Source organism: Pongo pygmaeus, chromosome 11 (assembly GCF_028885625.2).
Source record: "Pongo pygmaeus isolate AG05252 chromosome 11, NHGRI_mPonPyg2-v2.0_pri, whole genome shotgun sequence".
Classification (NCBI taxonomy): Eukaryota; Metazoa; Chordata; class Mammalia; order Primates; family Hominidae; genus Pongo; species Pongo pygmaeus.
Window position 1 is genome coordinate 37725730 of NC_072384.2, and position 24314 is coordinate 37750043.

The window sequence follows — 24314 nt, forward strand, 5'->3', positions numbered from 1 at the left end:
TCAGTTCCCTTTGTAAATAATTTCTCCTCAAATTATCTAACTATGAGGGCACCAGACATTTCCTGCTGTGACCTTGACTGATTCAATTCTAGATGTTCATTGTCCACATAGATTCCCAGATATCTTTTATTCTGTCTAGTACCTGGTTGTCAGACCTCAAGATTTACAACATCCCTTGTGTTTGTCTACCTCCCGCTGCAGGCCTTGTCACTCCCCTGCTGCTTTGTCCATGCCAACTCTGGCTCAGAAATATCTGTTGGGTTGTCAAGGCTCTATCTGCCTGGACCTGTGTTACTCTCTCCCTCTCTGAATCCAAGGTTGTAAAATACAGTGAGCTCCCTGTCTCTAGGAAGATCCATGTCTGCACACTTCCCACCCCTGCCCTGTCTACCTTATGCAACCCATACTAGGGGACAGGGTTGACTGGTGGGAGATGGGGAAAGGAATGAGGTACATAAAATACTGGGAGAGGAAATATATATGTCCTAACATATAGAAGTTGTTAATTTAGGTATTTAAACATCACCACCTTGTAACAAATCCATGAAACCCAACATTTACATAGTCACTAGAACCATCCAGCTTGTGGGTTCTGAGAATAAATAAGAACTTAAACAGTTCTTCTGCCAAATGCCAGGCTTTTCATTCATATAGCAAATTATACTTTGAAAAGCACATTGCATATAAAAGCTTACTGGATCCTCAGACAACCTGAAGAGGGCTATAAAGTGTACTTCATTCTACAGCTCAGAAACTGAAGTTTAGAGAGGTTAAATGGCCTGCCAAAAACTTACAGGCAGCTTTCCAGTAAATTATTTACAGTGAGTTATTACAATTGTAATCCTAATACTCGAAGTCAGACTGTCTCCCACCCCATATTACGGCTCTCATGAGATGAGTGCAAGTGCTCTGTAGCTGCACAATATTATTGTCATATGAGAATATTCATGAGAATATGTGTATAAACTTCTTCAAAGTCAAGCAATGCATCTGTGGGCTTAGGCCACCAGGTTGTGGCTGCCTCCAGGCTGTTTCCAGACTCCCCACTTCCCACCTTCCCTCCACTCCATCTGCTGCTTTTCCACCCCTTTCACACTCCCTGTCAATTTCCTGAATCACAGGTCCATTCAGAAGACTGTACAAGGAAGGAAAGAGGTGAGCAAGGGACCCCTGAGCAGCAAGTGAACTGCACCGAAATACTATGAGGTACATAAAGGAGAGGACACTACTGGGGGCATTGAATTCCCATAATGGAGCCAGGCTGAAGAAAATGAAGAGACAGCAAAAACAAAAGGAATTTCAATTTAATTCTGAGTCTAAGCACAGAAACTTGAGCCTGTGGACTGCAGTAGGGTGGATGGGCTAGGTGGAAATAAGAAACTCTGGATTATGGGCTCAGATCTGTGGCTTGCTTATAAGGAACTTTGGGCAAATTAATTATTGGGCCTAGGTTTCCTTACCACTGAATGACTAGGTTATATTTGCAGTTTCTTCTAACTCTAATATATGGTAAGATGTCTACCTGACACTGTAATTTTGTGTTTTTCACTGAAGCATAAAATTGCATCATATGGTTCAGCTGCCATTTGAACTTCAGTGTCAAGTTTTGATGCTCTTGGGGAGTAGGTTTTTAAAAAATAGTAACAATTTTAGCTGTAAAAGTATTATTTTGAAGTTAATCTTACTCCAATTTCAATATAAGAGGAAAAATATGACTTGACTTATTTCATTGTAATCACAGCAAATATTTCACTCATTTCCTCATTCATTTAGCCAACATTGAAGGAACACTTACTGTGGGCCGGGTCCTTACTGTACTTATCCTTAGGCAATCAGAGTCTTTTTAGTTGGGGGACAGAAACAATACAGAGTGGATAAGGCTGTGGGTCATTTTAGAATATAGGTAAACCCAGGATGGCATGGCAGGTATAAAAGAGCAAAAAGGGCAACTAGCCCGACTTTCCCATGAAGAATGAATAGGAGCCCATCTGAGACAAATGGAGTAATATGTACTGTGTCCCAGCGAGGACTGGATATAGTCAAGGAATCATAGGGAAGTAGGAACAATCTATCAAAAGGGCTGGATATTTTGATGACTAAATCATGAAAGTCTCTCATACACTGCCTGTAATTGACCTTATACAATTCCTTTGCTATTTGTTACCCTTGTGAGGTTTCCAAATGATGTGAATCTTATGGCAGTGCCTAGTATTTGTTACATCCTGACTTGTTCTTAGAAGCAAACATGCCTAAAGTCACAGAAAATTAGATATGAAAAGGACCTAATAAATCAACTATTCCAACCCATTCACTCAGAGAGACAAACAAATTGCTACTAGACTTCACAGCAGCAGAGCCAAATCTAGTTATCAAATATCTGGGCACCTATTTCAATGATTTTGTATTTTTTCTACTGAACCTCCCTGCACTTTCTGCCAGCCTTTAGGTAGAAATTCCAGAGAAGGAAATCAAATATTCTCTGTCATTCTGTGAATCAGCTACCAATCATTTAGGAAGTATGCCAGACCATAGAATCAATCATGGCTATATTTCAGTTGTGCTACCATACACAGAGTTGTGTGCCATATAATTGATATTTTGGTCAATAACAGTCAGCATGTGCAATGGTGATCCCATGGGATAACAACGGAGCTGAAAAATTCCCATTGCCCAGTGATATCATAGCACAATGCATTGCTCATGTGTTTGTGGTGATGCTGGTGTAAACAATCACACTGTGTTGCAAGTCGTGTAAAAGTATAGCACATATAATAACATATAGTACATAACACTTGATAAGAAATGTCTATGTCACTGGCTTATGTATTTACTATGCTATGCTTTTTAATCATTATTTTAGAGTATACTTCTCATTCTTCTTAAAAAAATGTTAACTGTAAAATAGTCTCAGGTAGGTCCCTCAGGTAATATTCTAGAAGAAGTCATTGTTATAGGAGATCACTGCTCCATGCATGTTTCTGCCCCTGAAGGCCTTCCAGTGAGACAAGTTGTGGAAGTAAAAAAACATTGATACTGATGTTCCTGACCCTATGTAGGCCTAGGCTAATGTGTGTGTTTGTGACTTAGTTTTTAACAAAAGAGTTTTAAAAGTTAAAAAAATAAAAATTTTAAAAATAGAAAAAACTTATAGAATAAGGATATAAAGAAAGATAATATTTTGTACAACTGTAACAGTAGGCTCATATTTTAAGCTAAGTGTTATTACAAAAGAGTTAAAAGGTCAAAAAAATTAAAAGTTTGTAAAGTAAAAAAGTTACATTAAGCTAAAGTTAATTTATTATTGAAGAAAGAAAATTGTTTTCATAAATTTAGTGTAGCCTAAGTGTGCAATGTTTATGAAGTCTACAGCAGTGTACAGTAATGTCTTCAGACTTCACATTAACTCACTGACACCCAGAGCAACTTCTAGTCCTGCAAGTTCCATTCATGGTAAGTGCCCTGTACAGGCGTACCATTTTTATACTGTATTTTTTATACTGTATTTTATACTGCATTTTTACTGCGCTTTTTCTGTGTTTAGAGATGTTAGATACACAAATACCATTGTGTTACAGTTGTCTGCAGTATTCAGTATAGTCACATGCTGTACAGGTTTATAGCCTAAAAGAAATAGGCTATACCATATAGCCTAGGTGTGTAGTAGGCTATACCATCTAGGTTTGTGTAAGTACACTCTTATGTTTGCACAATGATAAAATCACCTAATGATGCACATCTCAGACCGTATCTCCATCATTACGTGGCTGTATTTATATGTTCAATATTTTGAAATTTTTTTCATTTAAAACAGTCTTAGCTGGAAAGACTTATAAATGCAGACTGAATGAATATTGCAAAAATTTCCTCAGAGCTGACTAAAAAAGTGAAGTGGCAGATGACACTGAACTCACATTCTCTGATCATTTGGCAAACATTTAATGAGCACCTAATATGTGCCAGGTACTGTTCCAAGAAGTGAAAAAATGGAGGAACTGTAATAAGGCAGTGTCCTGGGCCACATGGTGCCTATCTACTGAGTGAGATAAAGCATAAGCAATGAAATGCACATTATTATGAAGTCAAACAGTAACAACCATATGACAAAGATTCAAAATACAGAAAGTGAAGAATGTTCTTTAAATTCTAAAGGAATAAAAAGTGCAATAAGAGGAAACTGTATTGACTCTTACTTCCAGAAAAGATACTTGAATACATTGAAGCCTTTCGCATTCACCTTCCTCTGTCACAAAGTCATTCTTAGAAACATAGTGGGAAGAGATAGGAGGCACTCTCAAATTTCTTCTGGAGTGTCAGGAACCACCCTCCTATCTCTTATCAGATTGGTTTTGAGAGACATCAAGCCTCATCACTTTCTCCTCCAAATACAAGGGAGAGCTTGTGTTTTTATATTATTTGGGCAATGGTTCTTCTTTGCAATACCTGTATTGCAGTTTCTTCAGGAACAGAAAACAGAAGAAAACAGTCTACCTGTTTTGTGGGTTATATGTGAAGTGGAGGGGCCTCTTCTTTAACCATTTGATCCTGGTGACACATGGCTAGGGCATTTTCCATACCTGTAGGGGATCCTGAAGCTTTTAGGTGCATTGGTAGCCTGAGGTCCATGACTGCACATGGGCTCCCTTCCTTTCCCAAAACACCCAGGTTACAAAATATTGCATTAAATTTCAGAAAGTTCATTGAAGACCATCAATAATCATCTTCCTGAAGACCCCTTCAAAAAACAATCATGTTTCTCTGCATTATGGAGAATGAGTTCTAACTGGCTTAGGCAGGGAGAATTGCAATCCAATAATGCACATGTTCAGAGGCCTCTTGGCAAAAGGGCTTTGGGCCACCAGTCTGCACTGTTCAGAAAGCAAAATTCACAGGGATGACCAGTAGTACTGTTAACTGCTGTTATTAAAAACAAAAGAGGATACCAATTTTCTTAATTTTAAAAAGGAGCTTTAAATATATATGTAAAAACGGTTGCTCCTGAAATTCATAGAATAAATACAATGGCATCCTTTAAATATTAATTCTCAACTCTACCCATATATTAGGATTAGAAAACTCTACAAATGAAATTAAGAAACTAAGTAAATAAAGAGATAGTCTATGTCTACGGATGGAAAGACTCAATATTGTTAATATGTCAGTTTTTCCTAACTTGATCTATAGAATCAATGTAATCCTAATCAAAATTCCAGCAAGTTATTTTGTGGATAAATACAAACTAATTCTGAAGTTTATATGGAGAGGCAAAACACCCAGAATAGCCAACACAATATTAATGGTAAAGAACAATGTTGGAGGCCCGACATTACCGAATTTCAAGAATTACTGTAAAGTTACAGTAAACAAGACAGCGTGGTATTGGCAAGAGAATAGACAAAACAGGGTAGAAAGCCCAGAAATAGACCCACATGAATATAGTCAATGGAAATTTGACAAAGGAACGAAGACATTTAAAGAGAAAAGACAGTCTTTTTCAATAAATGGTACTGGGGCAGCTGGACATCCACATGCAAGAAAAAGAAAATAAATCTAGACACAAATCTTACATCCTATACAAAAATTAACTCAAAATGGATCATAGACCTAAATGTAAAATACAAAACTATAAAACCCTTAGAAGATAACAAAGGAGAAAAAATAGATAACCTAGAATTTGGCAATAACTTTTTATATAAAACAACAAAGGCACAATCTAGGAAAGAAATAACTGGATTTTATTAAAATTAAAAATTTATGCTCTGGAGAAAGGAGGTGGAGTAATATGGCCTGACCAAATATAAACTTCTACTGATCATCACCCCTGACAGGAACACCAAATTTAACAACTATCTACACAAAAAAAATCAGCTTCATAAGAACCAAAAATTAGGGGAGTAATCACAGTACCTGGTTTTAACTTTCTATCACTGAAAGAGGCACTGACGAGGGTAGGAAAGACAGCCTTGGATCACCAATGCAACTCCTCTCCCATGCCCTGGCATAGAGAGAACCTGTGCGTTGTGGGGAGAGAGAGTGCAGTGACTGTGGGACTTTGCTTTGGACCTTAGTGCTGCCCCATCACAACAGAAAGCAAAACTGGGCTGAACTCAGCTGATATCCATGGAAGGAGGGTTTAATCAAGTGCTAGCCAGAGAGGAATCGCCCCCGCCAGAGGCTGGAACTTGAGTTTCGTCAAGCTTAGCCACCACAGGCTAAAGTGCTCTGGGGTCCTAAATAAACTTGAAAGGCAGTCTAGGCCACAAGGACCGCAACTCCTAGGCAAATCCTAACACTGTGCTGGGCTCAGAGCCAGTGGACTTGTTGGGCATGTGACCTAGTGAGACACCAGCCATGGCAGCCAAGGGAGTGCTCTTGCTACACCTCCCCAAACCCCAGGCAGTACAGTTTGCAGCCAGAAAAGTGACTCATTTCTTCTATTTGATGAAAGGAGAGGGAAGAGTAAAGACGATTTTGTCTTGCAACTTGGATGCCAGCTCAGTCACAGTAGGATAGGGCAGCAGGGAGAGTCATGAGGCCATTACAATAAACCCTATCTCCTGGAAAATGTTTCTGTATACACCCTGAGCCAGAAGGGAACCTGCTGCCTTGAAGGGAAGTATCCAGTCATAGCAGGATTTATTCCCTGCTGACTAAGGACCCCATGGCCCCTGAATAATTAGCAGTGATACCCAGATAGTAAGTCATGGTCCTTGAGCGAGACTTTGAGACATGCTGACTTCAAGTGTGAAACAGCACATTTCAAGCTGTGGTGGCTGTGGTGATAGACTCCTTCTGCTTGAGAAAAGCAGAAAGAAGAGTAAAGGGGACTTTGTCTTGAACTTTAGGTACCAGGTCAGCCACAGTGGGAGAGAACATAGGGTAGGCTCTTAGGGTCTCTGATCCCAGGCCTAGGCTCTTGGATGGCATTTATAGACCTGCTCTAGGCCAGAGGGAAGCCCACTGCCCTGAAGGGTGAGTCCCAGGCTTCGCAGCATTCACCATAAGCTGACTGAAGAGCCCTTGGGCCTTAAGGGAACATAAATGGTAGCCTGGCAGTACTCCCCATGAACCTGAGGTGGTGGTGGCCATGGGGTGAGGTTTCTCTACCTGTGGAAAGGGGACGAAAGAGTGGGAAGAACTGAGTCTTATGGTTTCAGTGCCAGCTCAGCTGCGGTACAATAGAACACCAGGTAGGCTTCTAAGGTTTTTGACTTCAGTCTCTGCTTTCTGGATGGTACTTGTGAATGTACCTGGGGCCTGGAGGAGCTCATCTCCCTGAAGAGAGAAACACAGGCATGGCTGGCTTCACCACTTGCTGATTGTAGAGCCCTAGGACCCTGAGCAAAGATAGGTAGTAGCCAGGTAAGGGTTACAGCAGACCTTGAGCGAGACCCAGTGCTGTGCTGGCTTAAAGTCTAACCCAGCACAGTCCCACTAGTGGTGGCCACAGGGTTGCTTGTGTCACTCCACCCACAACTCCAAGCACAGAGAGACATGGCATTTGTTTGGAGAAAGTAAAGGGAGAGAACAAAAGTTTCTGGTAATCCAGAGAATTCTTCTAGATCTTATCCAACACCACCAAGGTGGTACCTCTATGTGTCGGAAAGAACCACAGCATTACTGGGCTTGGGATGCCCCCTAATGCAGATAAAGTTTAGATCACAACACCCAAACCCCTTCAAATGCTTGGAAAGCCTTCCCAAGAAGAATGAGTACAAACAAGGCTAGACCACAAAGACTACAATAAATATTATACCTAAGTCTTTAATGCCAGACACCAATAAACATCTATAAGCATCAAGAGCATTCAGGAAAACATTACCTCACCAAACAAACTAAATGAGGCACCAGGGACCAGTCCTGGAAAACAAAAGATATATGATCTTACAGACAGAGAATTCAAAACAGCTGTTTTAAGGAAACTGAAAGAATTCGAGATAACGCAGAGAGGAATTCAGAATTCTATCAGATAAATTTAACAAAACTATTGAAATAATTTAAAAGATCAGACAGAAATTCTGGAGCTGAAAAATGCCAATGGAATACTGAAGAATGCATCAGAGTCTTTTAATAGCGTAATTGATCAAGCAGAAGGTAGAATTAGTAAGCCTGAAAACAGGCTATTTGAAAATACACCGTCAGAGGAAACAAAAGGAAAAAGAAAACAAAAACAATGAAGCATGCCTACAGAATCTGGAAAACAGCCTCCAAAAAGCAAATCTGAGTTATTGGCCTAAAGAGGAGATAGAGCAGGAGGAGTACAAAGTGTATTCAATGGATAATAACAGAGAACTTCTCAAATATAGAGAAAGATATCAATATTCAAGTACAAGAAGTGTATGGAAAACTAAGCAGACTTAAAGAAGACTACCTCAAGGCATTTAATAATGAAACTCCCAAAGGTCAAGGATAAAGAAACAATCTTAAAAGCAGCAAGAGAAAAGAAACATGACGTACAATGCAACTTTAAGATGTCTGGCAGCAGACTTTTCAGTAAAAATCTTATAGGCCAGGGGAGAGTGGCATGACATATTTAAAGTGCTGCAGGGAAAAAAAAAACTTTTAACCTAGAATAGTATATCTGGAAAAAATATCCTTCAAACCTGAAAGAGACATAAAGACTTCCAGACAAGCAAAAGGTGAGGGATTTAATTAACACCAGACCTATTCTATGAGAAATGCTAAAGGAAGTTCTTTAATCAGAAAGGAAAGGATGTTAATGAAATCACCTGAAGGTCCAAACTCACTGATAGTAATAAGTACAGAGAAAACACAGGATATTATAATACGTAATTGTTGTATATAGAACTACTCTTATCTCAAGTAGAAAGACTATAAGATGAAGCAATCAAAAATAATAACTACAACAACTTTTCATGGCATAGCAAAATGAGATATAAATAGAAACAATAAAATTTAAAACCAGGGGGATTAAGTTAAAGTTAAGAGTTTTTATTTTTCTTTTTGCTTATTTGTTTATTTGTTTATAAAATCAGTGCTAAGTAGTTATCAGATTTAAATAATGGGTTATAAGATAGTATTTGCAAACCTCATGGTAATCTTAAACCAAAAAGCATACAACAGATTATGTAAAAAATAAAAAGCAAGGAATAAAGGAATAAAAACATACCACCAGAGAAAATCACCTTCACTAAGACAGGAATTAAAGAAAGAAAGAAGAGAAGTCCACAAAACAACCAAAAAACAAATAACAAAATAGCAGAAGTAAATTCTTACTTATCAAAAATAACATTGAATGCAAATGGACTAAACTCTTCAACCAAAATACATAGAGTGCCTGAATGAATTTTTTAAAAAAGACTCAATAATCTATTGCTACAAGAAACACATTTCACCTATAAAGACACAGATAGACTGAAAACAAAAGGATGGAAAAAGATGTTCCATGCCAATGGAAAACAAAAAGGAGCTGCAGTAGCTATATTTACATCAGACAAAATAGAGTTCCAGACAAAAACTGTAAGAAAAGACGATGAAGGTCTTTATATAATAATAAAGGGGTAAATTCAGCAAGAGGACATAACAATTGTAAATATAAATGCATCCAACATTGGAGCACCCAAATATATAAAGCAAACATTATCAGAGCTAAAGAGAGAGATAGACCCCAACACAATTACAGCTGGAGACTTCAACACCCCCATTCAGCATTTGACAGATATTACAGACAGAAAATCAAGAAAGAAACATGAGACTTAAACCTGCATTACAGACCAAATAGATCCAACAGCCTTTTACAGAACATTTCATTCAACAGCTGCAGAATACACATTCTTCTCATCAGCACATAAATCACTCTCAAGGATAGACCATATGTTAGGTCACAAAATGAGTCTTAGAAAATTCAAACAAATTGAAATAATATCAAGATTCTTCTCTGACCCCAACGAAAGAAAACTAGAAATCAATAACAAGAGGAATTTTGGAAACTCTACAAACACGTGGAAATTAAACAATATGCTCCTCAATGATCACTGGGTCAATGAAGAAATTAAGAAGAAAATTGAAAAATGTCTTGAAATAAGTGATACTGGAAATACAACATTCCAAAACTTATGAGATACAGCAAAAGCAGTACTAAGAGGGAAACTTATAGCTACAAGTTCCTACCTCAAAAAAGAGGAAAAACTTCAAATAAACAATCCAACAATGCATTTTAACGAGCTAGAAAAGCAAGAGCAAACCAAACCCAAAATTCGTAGAAAAAAAGAAATAATAAAGATCAAAGCAGAAATAAATGAAATTGAAATAAAACTGCAAAAGACCAATTAAACAAAAAGTTTGATTTTTGAAAAGAGAAACAAATTGACAACCCTTTAGCCAGACTAAGAAAAAACAAAGATCCACATAAATAAAATCAGAAATGAAAAAAAAAACATTACAAATGATACAGCAGAAATTAAAAGGCTCATCAGTGACTACTATGAGCAACTATATGCCAATAAATCGGCAAATCTAGAAGAAATGGACAAATTCCTAGACACCAAGATTGAACCAGGAAGAAATCCAAAACATCAAAAGACCAATACCAAGTAATGAGATAGAAGCCGTAATAAAAAGGCTCCCAATAAAGAAAAGCCTGGGAACTGATGGCTTTATTGCTGAATTCTACCAAACATTTAAAGAACTAATTCCAATCCTACTCAAACTATTCCAAAGCATCGAGGAGGGAATACTTCCAAACTCATTTTACAAGGCCAGTATTACCCTGATACCAAAATTAGCTAAAGACGCATCAAAAAAAGAAAACTACAGGCCAATATATCTGATGAATATTGATGTAAAAATCCTGAATGAAATTCTAGCAAACTGAATTTAACAATATATTAAAAAGATTATTCATCATGAACAAGTGGGGTTTATACCTGGGATGCAAAGATAGTTCAACATATGCAAATCAATCAATGGGATACATCATAACAACAAAATTAAGGATGAAAACCATATGATCATTCCAACTGATGCTAAAAAAGTACTTGATAAAATTCAACATCCTTAATTTTAAAAAACTCAAAAATCTGAATATAGAAGAAACATACCTCAACATAATAAAAGCCATATACAACAGACCCATAGCTAGTATCCTACTGAATAGGAAAAGACTGAAAGTCTTTCCCCTAAGATCTGAAAAATGACATGGACAGTCACTTTCACAACTGTTTTTCAACGTAGTACTAGAAGTCCTAGCTAGAGTAATCAGACAAAAGAAAGAAATAAAGGGCCTCCAAATTGGAAAGAGAGGAGTCAAATTATCCTTGTTTGCAAATGATATGATCTTTTATTTGAAAAAACCTAAAGACTCCACCAAAAAACTATTAGAAATGATAAACAAGATCAGTCAAGTTGCAGGATAAAAAATCAGTATCATTTCTATATGCCAACTGCAAACAATCTGAAAAAGAAATTAAAAAGCAATCCCATTCACAAAAGTCACAAATAAAATTAAGTACCTAAGAATTAACTTACACAAATCAGTGAAAAGCCTCTACAATTAAAACTATAAATCACTGATGCAAGAAATTTAAGAGGACACAAAAAATGGAAAGACATTACATATTCATGGATTATAAGAATCAATATTGTTAAAATGTCCATACTACCCAAAGCAATCTACAGATTAAATGTAATCCCCTATCAAAATACTCATAACAGTCTTCACAGAAATAGAAAAAAAAATCCAAAACTTATATGGAACCACAAAAGATCCAGAATCGCCAAAGCTATCCTGAACAAAAAGAACAAAACTGGAGGAATTATATTACCTGACTTCAGATTATACTACAGAGCTACAGTAAACAAAATAGTATGGCACTGGCATAAAAACAGACTCATAGACCAATGGAACAGAATAGGGAACCCAGAAAAAAGTCCATACATTTACAGGAACTCATTTTCAGCAAAGGTACTGAGGACATACATTGGAAAAGTACGGTCTTTTCATTAAATGGTCCTGAAAAAAAATGGATATCTATAGGCAGAAGAAGAAAACCAGACCCCTATCTCTCACTATATACAAAAATCAAGCCAAAATAGATTAAAGATTTAAATCTAAAACCTCAAACTATGAAACTACTACAAGAAAACATTGAGGAAACTCTCCATGACATTGGCTTGGGCAACGATTTCTTGAGTAATACCCCTCGAGCACAGGCAACCAAAGCAAAAAGGACAAATGGGATCACAGCAAGCCAAAAGGCTTCTATATAGCAAAGGAAACAATCAACAAGGTGAAGGGACAACCCACAGAATGTGAGAAGATAGTTTCAAACTACCCATCTGATAAGATATTAATAACCAGATGATATAAGGAGTTGAAACAACTCTATAGAAACAAAATCTTGTAATCTGATTTTAAAAATAGGCAGAATATCTGAATAGACATTTCTCAAAAGAAGATATACAAATGGCAGATATAAAAACATGCTCAACATCACTGATCATCAGAGAAATGCAAATCAAAACAGAGACATCATCTTACTTACTGTACACTTTCTGTACATCGGGGAAAGTACAGAAAGAGTCTGTATTTCCCCAGTGACGTTTATCCAAAAGTCAGACAATGACAAATGTTGGCAAAGATGTAGAGAAAAGGGAAACCTCCTACTCTGTTGGTGGGAATGTAAACTAGTAAAGCCACTATAGAGAACAGTTGGAGGTTACTCAAAAAAAAAAAAAAGAAAAGAAAAACAGAGCTACCGTATGATCCATCAATCCTATAGCTAGGTACTCAAAATAAAGGAAATGAGTATATAAAAGTGATATCTGCATTTCCATGTTTATTGCAGCACTTCACAACCACCAAGATTTGGAAGCAACCAAACTGTCCATCAACCAGTGAATGGATAAAGAAAATGTGGTACATATACACAGTGGATGATTATATACACATTTCAGCCATTAAAAAAATGAGATCCTGTCATTTGCAACAACATGGATGGAACTGAAGGTCATTATGTCAAGTGAAATAAGCCAGACGCAGAAAGACAAACTTCACATGTTCTCACTCATTTTGGAAGCTAAATTTAAAACAACTGGACTAGTGGAGATAGAGAGTAGAATAATGGTTATCAGGGGCTGGGAAGGGTAGTGGGGGGTGGGGGCTAGCGGAAATGGTTAATGGGTATAATAAATAGAATGAATAAGAGCTAATATTTGGTAGCACAAATACAAGAATATAGCACAAGGGTGACTATAGTCAATAATAGTCAAATATAGTCAAATAGTCAAATATAGCACAAAGGTGACTATAGTCAATAATAATTTAATTGTACATTTTAAAATAACTAAAAGAGTATAATTGGTTCATTTGTAATACAAAGGATAAATGGTCGATATGATGGATACCTCATTTACCCCGATGTGATTATTACACATTGCATGCCTGTATCAAAATATCTCATGCACCCCATAAATATATATACCTACTGTGCACTCACAAAAAATAAAAATTAAAAAAAACTGTTCTGTGATAAACATTGTCAACAGAATAAAAAGAGAAGTCTAAAGCCAAGAGGAAGTATTTGCAAATGACATATCTGATGAAAGACTCTTATCCAAAACATGCAAAGAACACATAAAACTCAACAATAAGAAAATAAATAACCTAATTTAAAAATGAGCCAAAGACCCTAAAAGACACCTCATAAATGAAGATATACAAGGAGAAAATAAGCAATGTCATAATCAGAGCAATGTAAATTAAAACATAAATAAGATACCACTACACACCTATTAGAATGGCCAAAATCCAGAACACTGAACACCACCAGATGCTGGAGAGGATGTAGAGCCATGGGAACTCTCATTCACTGTTGGTGGCAATGCAAAATAATACAGCCACTTTGGAAGACAGTTTGGCAGTTTCCTACAAAGCTATATAAACTCTTACCATATAATCCAGCAATTGTGTTGGAGGCGGAAAGATTGAGGGTCATGATCAACTCAGTATACCACTGGAGGCTACATGAGTAAACAGCAAACAGTTCTCATAAATGCAGAATGTTGGCAAACTGACAAACTGCCTCTGCCGCCCAGAGGGAATGCTGAAGGCAGTCACGACCCAGGCACGAGTGTTTCCTGTGATTAGGCACATCTGAAGCCTGTTAGCAATAAATGAACCTGTGATCAATTAAGCAGCTGACCAATCATCACCTCCTCCCTGCTCTTTCTCCCCAGTAAATAAGAACGGCTGTTGAAGCTCAGGGGCTGCCTTTGCTCACTAGAAGCAGGAAGCTCTCTTCATCTTCTCTTGACCCCTTCCTTTAAAACAGTTTCTTTTGTCTTAAGTTTTCATATCTACGTTCGTCCCTTCATTCAGTCTCATAATAATGGTCTCAAGTAGTAACAGTAGTAACTGTCATAGTGACGGTCTCAAGTAGTAACCGTGGCAGTCAGCCACACAACTGCACTCCTTGGTATCTACTCAAAAGAGCTGAAAACTTACTTCCACACAAAAACCTATACATGGATGTTTATTGCAGCTTTATTCATAATTGCCAAAACTTGGAAGCAACTAAGATGTCCTTCAGTAGGTGAATGGATAAATGATGGTACGTCCAGGCACAATGAATTGTTATTTAACGTCAAAAAGAAATAAGTTATCAGGCCATAAAAAGACAGGGAGGAAATACAAATGTATATTACTAAATGAAAGAAGCTAATCTGAAAAGGCTGCATACTGTATGTTTCCAATGATGTGACATTCTGGAAAAGGCAAAACTATGAAGATAGTAAAAAGATCAGTGGTCTCCAGCAGTCAGGGGGTTAGTATAGTGTCATACTATAGTATCATACTCTGTATGGTGAGTATGTGTAATTAAAAATTTGTCCGAGCTCATAGGATGTGCAGCATCAAGAGTAAACCCTAATTTAAACTATGGACTTTGGGTGATGGTGATGTGTCAGTGTAACCTCATCAATGCAGCAAATGTACCACTCAATGGAGGATGTTGGTAATGGAGGAGGCCACACAAGTACAGGGGTAGAGGGACATATATCTCTGTACCTTCTGCTCAATTTTGCTGTGAATCTAAAACTGCTCTAAAAAATAGTCAATTTCTTAAAAAGAAAATAAGTACTAGTGCTAGAATGTGTATGAATCTTGAAATATTATGCTAAGTAAAAAGCCAAACACAAAAGACCACACATATTATGTTATTTCATTTATTCAAAATGTCCTGAAATGGCACATCTATAGAGACATATCTAGATTTGTGGTTTCTATAGCCTGGGGTTAATGAGTAAGGAAAAGAGAAAGCTAATGGCTATGGGGTTTTGGCGAGGAGGGAAGATTAAAATGTCCAAAAATTAGTGTTGATGGTTGCAAGGCACTGTGAATATACTAAAAACACTTAATTATACAGTCTAAAAGGATAGATTTTATAAGATGTAAGTGGTATCTCAATCTGTTTCTTAAAAATATCAGCCTCTAAAAATATCTTCACAAGGACAGTTCTATTAAGTGTGTAGTCAACGATAAGTGTGTAGTCACTATTAAGTGTGTAGTCACTTAAGTATGACATTAAGGTAACTTTTTCAATCCATGGGCTCCACCCATTTCTTTTTTTAAACACAGTATTGGGGATGATCAGCATACAAGAAACTGCACATAATTAATGTGCACAAATTGATGAGTTTAGAGATAAGTGTATAATCTTGAAACCATCATCACAACCAAGGCTACAAACTTGAACACATCACTTCCCAACATTTCTTCCTGCCATCTTTATTATTTTTATTCATTTATAAGCTTTTTCTTTTGTGGTAAGAGGTCTTAATAAATGATTACACTTTTAGCAAATGTTTAAGTATACTATACATTATTGTTAACTATGAGCCCGGTGTTGTACAGTAGACCTCCAGAACTTACTCATCTTGGATAACTAAAATTTTGTACTCTTTGAATGACACCTCTTCTTTTCCCCTCCCCCCAGCCTCAGATGACCACTATTCTACTCTCTGGTTCTATGAGTTTTACTATTTCAGATTCCTCATAAAGGTGGTTTTATGTAGTACTTGCCCTCCTGTGCCTGCTTATTTCACTTAGCATAATGTCTTTTTAGATCCATTCATATTATCGCAATGGCAAGATTTCCTTCTTGTGTAAGCTTAATCATATTCCGTTATATGAATATATCACGTTTTCTTTATCCATCCATTTGTCTATGGACATTTAGGGTATTTCCATATCTTGGCTATTGTGAGTAATGCTGCAATGAAAATGACAGTGCAGATATATTTTTGAGATCCAGATTTCAATTTCTTTGAATAAATACCCAGAAATGGGATTGCTGAATCATATGGTGATTATATTTTTACTTTTTTAGGAAACTCCATACTGTTTTCAATAGCAGCTGCACCAAGTTATTACATTAACAATACATTAATACATTCCCACCAACAGTGTACAGGGTTCCCTTTTCCCCACATCCTTGACAAAACTTGCTATCTTTCGGGTTTTTTAAATAGTACCCTTTTAAACTGGTGTGAGGTAATATACCATTGTTTTGATTTGCATTTCCCTGACAATTAGTGATGTTGAGTAACTTTGCATATACTTGTTGGCTATTTATATGTCTTCTCTGGTGAAATGTCTACTCAATCTTATATATTTTGGATATTAGCCCCTTATCAAATGGATGGTTTGCAAATACTTTCACCCATTCAGTAGGTTGTCTTTACTTTTTGTTGAGTGTTCTCTTTGTTGTGAAGAAGCTTCTTGGTTTGATATAATCCCACTTGTCTATGCTTGCTTTTGTTACCTATGCTTTTGGTGTCATATCCAAGAAATCATTGTCAAATCCAATGTCTGGAAGCTTTTACTCTGTTTTCTTCTAAGAGTTTTGCTTCAGGTTTTGCATTGAAGCCCTTAAATCATTTTGAGTTGATTTTTGTATATGGTATGAGATAAGAATCCAAAGTCATTCTTTTGCCTGTGGGTATCCAGTCTTCCCAATACCATTTATTGAAGAGACTATCTTTCCCCATTATGTATTCTTGATACCATCATCAAAGATTAGTTGACTTTATGTGTATAGTTTTGTTTCTGGGCTCTCTATTCTGTTCCATTTATGTATATGGCTGCATTTAAGTAAGTACCATAGTGTATTTATTTCTGTAGCTTGTTATATATTATTAAATCAGAGAGTATGAACAGCTTTGTTCTTTATTCTCAAAATTACATTGGCTAATCAGGGTCTTTTGTGGTTCCAAATAAACTTTAGCATTGGTTTTTTTCTATGCCTGCAAAAATTGCCATCAGGATTTTAATAAGTATTTCATTGAATGTGTAGATTATTTTCAATAATACAAAGATTTAAACAATATTAACTCTTCCAATCTATGAACACAAAACATCCTTCCATTAATTCATGTTTTTAATTTTTTCAACAATATTTTATAATTTTCAGTGTAAAAGTCTTTTGCCTCCAGGGTTAAATTTATTCCTAAGTATTTTACCTCTTTTGATGCTATTGTAAGTAGAATTTTTTCTTAATTTCCTTTTCAGAAAATTCCTGTTAGTGTATCAAAGTAAAATTGATTTTTACATGTTGATTTTGTGTCCTGAAACTTTACTGAATCTATTTATTAATTCTTATATTATTTTTGTGGCATCTATAGGCTTTCTACAAATAAGATGACATCATTTGCAATCAGGACAATTTTTACTTCTTCCTTTGTCGCTTGGGTGTCTTTTACTTCTTTGTCTTGCCTATTTGCTATGGCTAGGACTTCCAATATTATGGTGAATAGGAGAGGCAAGAGTGGCATCCATACCATGTTCTGGATGTTAGAGGGAAAACTTTCAGCTTTTCACCATTGGTATGATGTTAGCTGTGGGCTAATCATAAATGGCCTTTATTGTACTGAAGTCAGTTCCTTCTGTACGTAATGTCTTGAGTTTTTATTATGGAAGAGTGTTGAATTCTATCAAATGCTTTTCTTAAATCTATTGAGATTATAATGTGATTTTTACTCTTCATTCTGTTAATGTAAACCATCCTTGCATCCCAGGAATAAATCCTACTTTGTCATAGTGTATGATCCTTTTAAATGTGCTGTTGAATTTGGTTGGCTAGTATTTTGTGAAAATTTTTCCATCCATTTTTATAAAAGATATTAGCCTATAGTTCCTTTTCTTGTGGTGCCTTTGGTATCTGAATGATGCCTCAAAAACTGAATTTGGAAATGTTTCTTGTTCTTTTTTTTTTTTTTTTAAGTTTATGACAAATCGATATGTCTTCTTCTTTAAATGTCTGATAAAATTACCCCAAAGCCATCTGGTTCTGGGCTTTTATTTATTGAAAGGTTTTTATTATTATTATTACTGCTTCAATGTCCTTATTTGTTATTGGTCTGTTCAGAAGTGCCATTTCTTCTTTATTCTCTGTTAGTAGGTTGCATGTTTCTAGGAATTATCCATTTCTTCTAGTTTGTTCAATCTGTTGATGTATAATTGTCAGAGTCCCTACGATCCTTTTGATTTTGGTGACATCAATTGCAGTATCTCTACTTCCATTTCTGATTTTATTTGAATCTTCTCTTTTTTCCTTAGTCTAGGTTTGTTAATCTTCTTTATCTTTTCAAAGAACAAAGAATTTCATTGATTCTTTTTCTATTGTTTTCCTATTCTGTATTTCATTTATTTCTACTCTATTTTTTTTTTTCTTCTGCTAAGTTGGGGCTTCATTTTTTCTTTTTCTAGTTTCTTGAGGTACAAAGTTACCTTGTTAATTTGAGATCTTTCTTCTTTTTTAATGCAGATGTTTATTTCTATAAACTTCCCTTTTAGTACTGCTTTGCCTATATCCCAAAAGTTTGGGTATGTTTTGTTTTTGTTTGTTTCAAGATATTTTTTAATTTCCTTTTTTATTTTTATTTGACCCAATAGTTATTTAAGAATGTGTTGTTTAATTTCCACATTTTTGTGAATTTTTCCAGTTTCTTTCTATTATTGATTTCTAGTTTCATTCCATTATGATCAGGTAAAATACTTTAAATGATTTTAATTTTATTGAATTTGTTGAGAATTGTTTTGTGATCTAGCATGGACTCTATGCTGGAGAATGTTTATGTGTATTTGGGAAGAATGAGTATTGTGCTGATATTGAGTAGAATGTTCTATATATGTCTGTTAGGTCCATTTAGCCTATAGTATTCTTCAGTTCTGCTGTTTTATGGATTTTCTATCTAGATGACCTATCCTTTATTGAGAGCGGGGTATTAAAGTTACTTATGGCCAGGAGCAGTGGCTCACGCCTGTAATCCCAGCACTTTGGGAGGCTAAGGCGGGAGGATCACGAGGTCAGGAGTTCGAGACCATCCTGGCCAACATGGTAAAACCCCGTCTCTACTGAAAATACAAAAAACAAAATTAGCTGGACATGGTGGCACGTACCTGTAATCCCAGCTACTTGGGAGGCTGAGGCAGGAGAATCGCTTGAACCAGGGAGTCGAAGGTTGCAGTGGGCCAAGATCATGCCATTGCACTCCAGCCTGGCGACAGAGTGAGACTCCATCTAAAAAAAAAAAAAAAAAAAAAAAAAAATTACTTACTAGTATTATGTTTCTATTTCTTCTTTCAATTCCAAAATGTTTGCTTTATATACTTAGGGTCTTTGATGTTGGGTGAATATATATTTATGATTGTTAATCTTTTTATAAAATTTGCCCTTTATCATCATTTAATAACCTTATTTGTCTCTTGTGTAATTCTTTGATTTAAAATGTATTTTGTCTGATATAAATGTAGCCACTCCTGCTTTCTTTTGGCTAGTTTTTACATGGACTATCTTTTGCCACCCCTTCACTTTTAGCCTATGTGTGTCCTTAAACTTAAATTGGGTCTCTTGTACACAGTGTATAGTTGGGTATTACCTGTTTCTTTAAATCCACTCAGCCATTTATGTCTTTTGACTGGGGAGGTTAGCCCTTTAAATTTAAAGTAATCAGTGATAGGTAAGTACACTACAATTAACTTGACATTTTGTTAATTGTTTTCTGTCTCTTTTACAGTTCTTCTCTTCCTTTCTTCCTCTCTTGTTATCTTTATTGTGTTTTGATGGCTTTTGTAGTTATATACTTTGATTCTTTTCTCTTTATCTTTGGTGTATCTACTGGAGGTTTTTTCTTATCAATAAGGCTTGAATTGAACATTTTATAATTGTGACAGTCTATTTGAAGTTGACAACATCTTAACTACAATTGCATACAGAAATTTACACTTTACTCCCCCACAACTTTATGTTATTGATGTCAGATATTACTTCTTTTTTATATTATGTTTCCATTAACAAATTTCTGTTGTAACAGGAATTCTTAATAATGTTGTCTTTTAACTCATTATAGCGTTAAAAGTAATTTATGTGTCACCATTACAATATTACAATATTCTTTGTTTATCTTTATATTGACCTTTATAGTGAGATTTATAATTTCATATGTCTTGGTGTTGCTGTTTAACTTTTTTTTTTCTTTCATTTCACTGTTAATACCTCTTATAAGGTAGATCTAGTGGCGACAAACTCCTTCAGCTTTTGTTTGTTTGGGAAAGTCTTTATCTCTCTATCATTTTTTTTTTTTTTTTTTTTTTGAGACGGAGTCTCACTCTTTCGCCCAGGCTGGAGTGCAGTGGCACGATCTCGGCTCACTGCAAGCTCTGCCTCCAGGGTTCACGCCATTCTCCTGCCTCAGCCTCCTGAGTAGCTGGGACTACAGGCACCCACCACTATGCCTGGCAAAATATTTTTTTAGTATAGACAGGGTTTCACCATGTTAGCCAGGATGGTCTCGATCTCCTGACCTTGTGATCCGCCCACCTTGGCCTCCCAAAGTGCTGGGATTACAGGCATGAGCCACCACGCCCGACCATTTTGCCATCATTTTTAAGGGACAGTTTAGTTGGTTATAATGCAGATACCCAGCATCAGCAATATAATACAGATTTTTTTTTTCCTTTCAGTATGCTGAATATATCATCCCATTCTTTCCTGGCATGTTAACATTTCTTTCTTTTTAATAAGATGATTTTAAAATTTATTTTTATTTTTAAGGTTAAGCATCCCCTTTGACAATCCAGAAACATAGTCCTTGCTCACTCTTTGGATACACACACCTAAAACAGTTAAAAGTGATTCCTCAATTTTCAATGACAAAGTAGGAAAAAAGAATATGTTCTCAAGCAGTCAAGCAGCAGTTCAATTTTTCTGTCCTCTTTTCAAAAAATCTTACTTTGCTACCAAGCCACTCACCAAACTATAAGAAAAGACAATTTTTCAAAAAGCCAAGAAAACCCAGAAAAAGGAATAGGTATCAATCCAAAATTATCACCCAAAATACTGCCATTGCAAAAAAAAAAAAAAAAAGGAAGCCAAATTCCCATAGCTTGTTAGAGAAGATATTTAAAAAGAATTCAGAAAGTTAGGACCGGAAGGAACTACAGTGGTATAGACAGGTTATACTGTTACTACAGGCATATACGGTGCTAAATGTGGATAATTCAAGAACTTTCAACTTGGGAATATATTAGGCTTTCTCCTTTTCCAACAGAGGAAATAAAAACAGGTGCTGCTGGAATTAATATTAAAATTGTCCTTAGAAACAGAAGGTAGGGCAAAGGTAAAGAGGGGGAATGTGGAACAAAAGTAGTAAAGACAAGTCATTTTGAATCTATGCTCTAATGCCCAGGAAGGGTGAATAGAACTTAAATTCTTCTGAGCCAGTATCACTAAATTCTAGATTTGGCCTGAAACCAGTGGACCATATACACCACTAATAAATATCAAGTGCCCAACAGTATTTGTGGTATTAAAAAATATTTTTAAAGTATTATAAATTTCCATTCTGAAAAGCAGTATATCAAAATAACACTGGACCACCCAGTCAGTTACAGAATACAGGGCTCCCTCCAAAGAGAACTGACTTGGCCAAAATTTAGGTTGGAAAGAATGTGAGTAACATGGAGTAAATTAGATCAGACTCACAGTATAATTTTCATAAGCCTTCTACCCACCCCTGTTGTAAGGAGTAGTACTGAGGGAACTCCAACAGAATGCCTTAGAGGGATGCTTCTCAGAGACAAAAAGAGTCTCTAAGTTTAACTCTTGACCCCTCTTTTCCTACCTAAAGCTTTGGAGAGAAAATAAATATTTAACTATTCAGTGCTTTGCATACATTATAATTAATATTCTGTTGTTTCATTTTCTGAAGCTTTGGCTGATAATTTTGCTCAACTTACATTACATTAAAAAATGTATGAATGCACCTTCATCAGTAGTACCACATGAAAATATAAAACTTGTTCTTCCATATCTTCTATACAGGAAGAGTGAATAAATAGTGCCATAAATATCCTGCAAGGCTACTTTGTGTACTTGACAAAAGATTAGGGAAAACCAATCCACCTGCATATCTTGAGCAATCATTAACTAGTCTTCAATCCCATCTTCCCAAATATCTCCATTAACATCCACAGCATGAAACAGCCCATTAAAACATGGTGAGGTAGGATCAGTGAAATGTTTGTAAGAGTCTGCTCTAGAGAAAGAACCCGTGCAAATCCAACAGAAATATTGCATACAGCCAGTACATGTCATCTTATTACATTCATCAATTTCTCTGTGGGAGTTCCACAACATGGCAGCTGTTTGAGTTCTTTTCTAGCCCCTCCTTACTTTCCATCTCTTCCAGTGCCTTCTGAATCACCCTCTTACGATACCTTTGTTACAAAAATCTTTTATTGGCCTCATCTGCATTCAGGGATTTATTTCATAAGTCTATTAATTTATCTGCAGTCACCTTACATAGAGAGACCCCATGGTAGGTCAATTTGCCTAAGGTACAGAAGGCAAAATTGCAGCTGGAGCAGATGCTCATGCTGCAGCCAGGATTCTGCATCACAGGCAGCTGGCAGCATGAGCGGGGGCAGTACACCACATGTGCCACCAGGTCCAAAGTGGACTGGAGGAGAAGGCAGTGATAACAGGCACTAGCTCTTTGACCTGACCAGGAGTGGCCATCAAAGGGCACTTTGGTTTCGGGCAGTTGAGGCATTGGACCTGACCATCTCTGATCTGGAGTTCAAAGTCGTTCTTCAGACAAGCTTTGCAGTATACATACCTGCCCTCCAAGAAGTACATGCATTCACTGCCCAGCTTCTTACAGAAACAGATATTGCACAGGAAAAATTTACTATTAAAGCATTTTATGTGCTGAGCTTGATCAAAGTCAAAGATTTTCTGGATTAGACTTGACAATGATTCCACATCCGCACAGCTCTCTCATCCACAATTTCCTCTTGGTCTACATTAGATCCAGCAGCTCTTCCAGTATCTAGCTCTGTGCTGGGAGAAGCTTGGGCTGTCATTCTCTACACTTATTTCTGAGAACCCATCTCGAGCTCAAAAGGAGAGACAATATTCAAGTACACTAGGGTCTCTTCCTTAGGAAACTGCATCCAGGCAAGAAGGACCACGCTGCCATGGTGTTCTTCCCATAGGAAGTCTAAGTGCTTGCATAAAGCAGATAGCAGTCACAAATATCTTGAAATTCTGTGGCAAATCCAAATAGAACCTGGTTTCTCCACTTTGAACAGACTCTGCTTTTCTAAATTCGTCCCCATCATAAATACTCTCCAGGGCCAACAATTCACCCTCCTGAGCTTCTCTGTCTTCTGACAACATCTAATTTTCTAAGGAACTGTTAATAACAATCAGAAGAAAGAGATATTAACATTGCAATCTCTGTTTCAGTTCAGAGTGGAGTTCGTGCAAATCCCATTTATTCTCCAGCTGGTGGAGCTGAGACTGCTAAAGCTGGATATGCTGGCCTGTAACGTTTCTGCTGTGAAGTCTGCTGATAGAAGTTCCCTTTTGTGTGAAAAGTTTCTTTTCTCTTGCTGTTTTTAAAATTCTCTCTTACTTTTATAACTTAATTATAATGTTTTTCCAGTATACCTCTTCGGGTTCAGCCTATTTAGGAGTCTTTGGGTTCATAAATCAGAATGTCTATTTTCTTACCTAGATTCGGAAAATGTTTAGTCATTTCTTTTTCTTTTATTTTCTTTTTGAGACAGAGTCTTGCTCTGTCTCCCAGGGTAGGGTGCAATGCCACAATCTCAGCTCACTGCAACCTCCACCTCCCGGGTTAAAGCAATTCTCACATCTCAGACTCCCAAGTAGCTGGGATTACAGGTCCCAGCCACCACGACTGGTTAGTTTTTGTATTTTTAGTAGAGGTGTGGTTTCACCATGTTAGTCAGGCTGGTCTCAAACTCCCAACCTCACATGATCCACCCACCT

At 36.5% G+C, this 24314-nt stretch overlaps 1 pseudogene; it reads right to left on the reverse strand.

The window, feature by feature from the left end:
• Positions 1-22442: 22442 nt before the first annotated feature.
• On the reverse strand, positions 22443-23696 carry LOC129031325 (E3 ubiquitin-protein ligase RNF14-like; annotated as a pseudogene).
• Between the last annotated feature and the right edge of the window lie 618 nt (positions 23697-24314).